Below are 6,950 nucleotides of genomic sequence, written 5' to 3'. Positions count from 1 at the left end.
CTGCACAGAATCCTTACTTAAACTGAATGAGAGCCTTTCATGTCCAAAAGACACGGTCAAGCGCACAGATGAAATAAGGGTTACCAACTAAGTCTTAGATACAAGGCAGTGCTCAACAGTTTGCTTGCAGTGTGACAACCTACCACAAACCAACGACAAGCTTCTTGTTCCATGTCAAAACTTTGATTTGAAAGATCAGAAATGTTCATCCTTCCTTGTATGGGAACAGACCCAGAACAAACACAACCGCAATCGTTCAGCTAATTTTTCTCGCTTCGAAATGGCTTGTGGGCCCGGTTGCAACATTTCACATGATGGAAGCATGGCTCGTTGGTCAAGGGGTATGATTCTCGCTTCGGGTGCGAGAGGTCCCGGGTTCAAATCCCGGACGAGCCCTTGTTTCACACGTGTTATGCCTGCTTGTGGACTGGAGAATAATAGTTGCAGTGTCCTTTGCATAATGCCTGGAGAAAACCCTGTTGCCATTAGAAATGGCTGCCAACAACACATGACTACAAACACTGTTGTGTTTGTGAACACCTCAGCACATGTTTACAAACACCGTTGTCTGTGAACACCTTATCACATTTAAGGTATTATCGCTCACATCCCCTCATCACTAATTTCTAAGGTCCCTTTTAACTTAAGGATTTCATCATGATAGTAAATACTTAATAAAAACTGGAACTCTTCACAGAATCCTTACTTAAACTGAATGAGAGCCTTTCATGTCCCAAAGACACGGTCAAGCGCACAGATGAAATAAGGGTTACCAACTAAGTCTTAGATACAAGGCAGTGCTCAACAGTTTGCTTGCAGTGTGACAACCTACCACAAACCAACGACAAGCTTCTTGTTCCATGTCAAAACTTTGATTTGAAAGATCAGAAATGTTCATCCTTCCTTGTATGGGAACAGACCCAGAACAAACACAACCGCAATGGTTCAGCTAATTTTTCTCGCTTCGAAATGGCTTGTGGGCCCGGTTGCAACATTTCACATGATGGAAGCATGGCTCGTTGGTCAAGGGGTATGATTCTCGCTTCGGGTGCGAGAGGTCCCGGGTTCAAATCCCGGACGAGCCCTTGTTTCACACTTGTTATGCCTGCTTGTGGACTGGAGAATAATAGTTGCAGTGTCCTCAGCATAATGTCAGGAGAGTACCCTGTTGCCATCAGAAATGACTACAAACACTGTTGTCTGTGAACAGCTCAGCACATGTTTACAAACACCATTGTCTGTGAACACCTTATCACATTTAAGGTATTATCACTCACATCCCCTCATTAGTAATTTCTACTTAAGGATTTCATCATGATAGTAAATACTTAATAAAAACTGGAACACTGCACAGAATCCTTACTTAAACTGAATGAGAGCCTTTCATGTCCAAAAGACACGGTCAAGCGCACAGATGAAATAAGGGTTACCAACTAAGTCTTAGATACAAGGCAGTGCTCAACAGTTTGCTTGCAGTGTGACAACCTACCACAAACCAACGACAAGCTTCTTGTTCCATGTCAAAACTTTGATTTGAAAGATCAGAAATGTTCATCCTTCCTTGTATGGGAACAGACCCAGAACAAACACAACCGCAATGGTTCAGCTAATTTTTCTCGCTTCGACATGGCTTGTCGGCCCGGTTGCAACATTTCACATGATGGAACCATGGCTCGTTGGTCTAGGGGTATGATTCGCGCTTTGGTGTGCGAGAGGTCCCAGGTTCAAATCCCGGACAAGCCCTTGTTTCACACGTGTTATGCCTGCTTGTGGACTGGAGAATAATAGTTGCAGTGTCCTTTGCATAATGCCTGGAGAAAACCCTGTTGCCATTAGAAATGGCTGCCAACAACACATGACTACAAACACTGTTGTGTTTGTGAACACCTCAGCACATGTTTACAAACACCGTTGTCTGTGAACACCTTATCACATTTAAGGTATTATCGCTCACATCCCCTCATCACTAATTTCTAAGGTCCCTTTTAACTTAAGGATTTCATCATGATAGTAAATACTTAATAAAAACTGGAACTCTTCACAGAATCCTTACTTAAACTGAATGAGAGCCTTTCATGTCCCAAAGACACGGTCAAGCGCACAGATGAAATAAGGGTTACCAACTAAGTCTTAGATACAAGGCAGTGCTCAACAGTTTGCTTGCAGTGTGACAACCTACCACAAACCAACGACAAGCTTCTTGTTCCATGTCAAAACTTTGATTTGAAAGATCAGAAATGTTCATCCTTCCTTGTATGGGAACAGACCCAGAACAAACACAACCGCAATGGTTCAGCTAATTTTTCTCGCTTCGAAATGGCCTGTGGGCCCGGTTGCAACATTTCACATGATGGAAACATGGCTCGTTGGTCTAGGGGTATGATTCTCGCGTTGGGTGCGAGAGGTCCCGGCTTCAAATCCCGGACGAGCCCTTGTTTCACACATGTTGTGCCTGCTTGTGGACTGGAGAATAATAGTTGCAGTGTCCTCAGCATAATGTCAGGAGAGAACCCTGTTGCCATTAGAAATGACTACAAACACTGTTGTCTGTGAACAGCTCAGCACATGTTTACAAACACCATTGTCTGTGAACACCTTATCACATTTAAGGTATTATCACTCACATCCCCTCATCAGTAATTTCTACTTAAGGATTTCATCATGATAGTAAATACTTAATAAAAACTGGAACGCTTCACAGAATCCTTACTTAAACTGAATGAGAGCCTTTCATGTCCCAAAGACACGGTCAAGCGCACAGATGAAATAAGGGTTACCAACTAAGTCTTAGATACAAGGCAGTGCTCAACAGTTTGCTTGCAGTGTGACAACCTACCACAAACCAACGACAAGCTTCTTGTTCCATGTCAAAACTTTGATTTGAAAGATCAGAAATGTTCATCCTTCCTTGTATGGGAACAGACCCAGAACAAACACAACCGCAATGGTTCAGCTAATTTTTCTCGCTTCGAAATGGCCTGTGGGCCCGGTTGCAACATTTCACATGATGGAAACATGGCTCGTTGGTCTAGGGGTATGATTCTCGCTTTGGGTGCGAGAGGTCCCGGCTTCAAATCCCGGACGAGCCCTTGTTTCACACATGTTGTGCCTGCTTGTGGACTGGAGAATAATAGTTGCAGTGTCCTCAGCATAATGTCAGGAAAAAACCCTGTTGCCGTTAGAAATGGCTGCCAACAACACATGACTACAAACACTGTTGTGTTTGTGAACACCTCAGCACATGTTTACAAACACCGTTGTCTGTGAACACCTTATCACATTTAAGGTATTATCGCTCACATCCCCTCATCACTAATTTCTAAGGCCCGTTTTAACTTAAGGATTTCATCATGATAGTAAATACTTAATAAAAACTGGAACACTGCACAGAATCCTTACTTAAACTGAATGAGAGCCTTTCATGTCCAAAAGACAATGTCAAGCGCACAGATGAAATAAGGGTTACCAACTAAGTCTTAGATACAAGGCAGTGCTCAACAGTTTGCTTGCAGTGTGACAACCTACCACAAACCAACGACAAGCTTCTTGTTCCATGTCAAAACTTTGATTTGAAAGATCAGAAATGTTCATCCTTCCTTGTATGGGAACAGACCCAGAACAAACACAACTGCAATGGTTCAGCTAATTTTTCTCGCTTCGAAATGGCTTGTGGGCCCGGTTGCAACATTTCACATGATGGAAGCATGGCTCGTTGGTCTAGGGGTATGATTCTCGCTTTGGGTGCGAGAGGTCCCGGCTTCAAATCCCGGACGAGCCCTTGTTTCACACGTGTTGTGCCTGCTTGTGGACTGGAGAATAATAGTTGCAGTGTCCTCAGCATAATGTCAGGAGAGAACCCTGTTGCCATTAAAAAATGGCTGCCAACAGCACATGATTACAAACACCGTTGTCTGTGAACACCTTATCACATTTGAGGTATTATCACTCACATCCCCTCATCAGTAATTTCTAAGGTCCCTTTTAACTTAAGGATTTCATCATGATAGTAAATACTTAATAAAAACTGGAACACTGCACAGAATCCTTACTTAAACTGAATGAGAGCCTTTCATGTCCAAAAGACACGGTCAAGCGCACAGATGAAATAAGGGTTACCAACTAAGTCTTAGATACAAGGCAGTGCTCAACAGTTTGCTTGCAGTGTGACAACCTACCACAAACCAACGACAAGCTTCTTGTTCCATGTCAAAACTTTGATTTGAAAGATCAGAAATGTTCATCCTTCCTTGTATGGGAACAGACCCAGAACAAACACAACCGCAATGGTTCAGCTAATTTTTCTCGCTTCGAAATGGCTTGTCGGCCCGGTTGCAACATTTCACATGATGGAAGCATGGCTCGTTGGTCTAGGGGTATGATTCTCGCTTTGGGTGCGAGAGGTCCCGGGTTCAAATCCCGGACGAGCCCTTGTTTCACACGTGTTATGCCTGCTTGTGGAATGGAGAATAATAGTTGCAGTGTCCTCAGCATAATGTCAGGAGAGAACCCTGTTGCCATTAGAAATGACTACAAACACTGTTGTCTGTGAACAGCTCAGCACATGTTTACAAACACCATTGTCTGTGAACACCTTATCACATTTAAGGTATTATCACTCACATCCCCTCATCAGTAATTTCTACTTAAGGATTTCATCATGATAGTAAATACTTAATAAAAACTGGAACACTGCACAGAATCCTTACTTAAACTGAATGAGAGCCTTTCATGTCCAAAAGACACGGTCAAGCGCACAGATGAAATAAGGGTTACCAACTAAGTACAAGGCAGTGCTCAACAGTTTGCTTGCAGTCTGACAACCTACCACAAACCAACGACAAGCTTCTTGTTCCATGTCAAAACTTTGATTTGAAAGATCAGAAATGTTCATCCTTCCTTGTATGGGAACAGACCCAGAACAAACACAACCGCAATGGTTCAGCTAATTTTTCTCGCTTCGAAATGGCTTGTGGGCCCGGTTGCAACATTTCACATGATGGAAGCATGGCTCGTTGGTCTAGGGGTATGATTCTCGCTTTGGGTGCGAGAGGTCCCGGGTTCAAATCCCGGACGAGCCCTTGTTTCAAACATGTTGTGCCTGCTTGTGGACTGGAGAATAATAGTTGCAGTGTCCTTTGCATAATGCCTGTAGAAAACCCGGTTGCCATTAGAAATGGCTGCCAACAACACATGACTACAAACACTGTTGTGTCTGTGAACACCTTATCACATTTAAGGTATTATCGCTCACATCCCCTCATTACTAATTTCTAAGGTTCCTTTTAACTTAAGGATTTCATCATGATAGTAAATACTTAATAAAAACTGGAACTCTTCACAGAATCCTTACTTAAACTGAATGAGAGCCTTTCATGTCCCAAAGACACGGTCAAGCGCACAGATGAAATAAGGGTTACCAACTAAGTCTTAGATACAAGGCAGTGCTCAACAGTTTGCTTGCAGTGTGACAACCTACCACAAACCAACGACAAGCTTCTTGTTCCATGTCAAAACTTTGATTTGAAAGATCAGAAATGTTCATCCTTCCTTGTATGGGAACAGACCCAGAACAAACACAACCGCAATGGTTCAGCTAATTTTTCTCGCTTCGAAATGGCTTGTGGGCCCGGTTGCAACATTTCACATGATGGAAACATGGTTCGTTGGTCTAGGGGTATGATTCTCGCTTTGGGTGCGAGAGGTCCCGGGTTCAAATCCCGGACGAGCCCATGTTTCACACATGTTGTGCCTGCTTGTGGACTGGAGAATAATAGTTGCAGTGTCCTCAGCATAATGTCAGGAGAGAAGCCTGTTGCCATTAACAAATGGCTGCCAACAGCACATGATTACAAACACCGTTGTCTGTGAACACCTTATCACATTTGAGGTATTATCACTCATATCCCCTCATCACTAATTTCTAAGGTCCCTTTTAACTTAAGGATTTCATCATGATAGTAAATACTTAATAAAAACTGGAACACTGCACAGAATCCTTACTTAAACTGAATGAGAGCCTTTCATGTCCAAAAGACACGGTCAAGCGCACAGATGAAATAAGGGTTACCAACTAAGTCTTAGATACAAGGCAGTGCTCAACAGTTTGCTTGCAGTGTGACAACCTACCACAAACCAACGACAAGCTTCTTGTTCCATGTCAAAACTTTGATTTGAAAGATCAGAAATGTTCATCCTTCCTTGTATGGGAACAGACCCAGAACAAACACAACCGCAATGGTTCAGCTAATTTTTCTCGCTTCGAAATGGCTTGTCGGCCCGGTTGCAACATTTCACATGATGGAACCATGGCTCGTTGGTCTAGGGGTATGATTCTCGCTTTGGGTGCGAGAGGTCCCGGCTTCAAATCCCGGACGAGCCCGTGTTTCACACGTGTTATGCCTGCTTGTGGACTGGAGAATAATAGTTGCAGTGTCCTTTGCATAATGCCTGGAGAAAACCCTGTTTCCGTTAGAAATGGCTGCCAACAACACATGACTACAAACACTGTTGTGTTTGTGAACACCTCAGCACATGTTTACAAACACCGTTGTCTGAGAACACCTTATCACATTTAAGGTATTATCGCTCACATCCCCTCATCACTAATTTCTAAGGTCCCTTTTAACTTAAGGATTTCATCATGATAGTAAATACTTAATAAAAACTGGAACTCTTCACAGAATCCTTACTTAAACTGAATGAGAGCCTTTCATGTCCCAAAGACACGGTCAAGCGCACAGATGAAATAAGGGTTACCAACTAAGTCTTAGATACAAGGCAGTGCTCAACAGTTTGCTTGCAGTGTGACAACCTACCACAAACCAACGACAAGCTTCTTGTTCCATGTCAAAACTTTGATTTGAAAGATCAGAAATGTTCATCCTTCCTTGTATGGGAACAGACCCAGAACAAACACAACCGCAATGGTTCAGCTAATTTTTCTCGCTTCG

This window comes from Telmatherina bonti, assembly GCF_933228915.1.
Source record: "Telmatherina bonti genome assembly, chromosome: 12".
NCBI lineage: Eukaryota > Metazoa > Chordata > Actinopteri > Atheriniformes > Telmatherinidae > Telmatherina > Telmatherina bonti.
Note: the sequence above shows the minus strand (reverse complement) of the source record.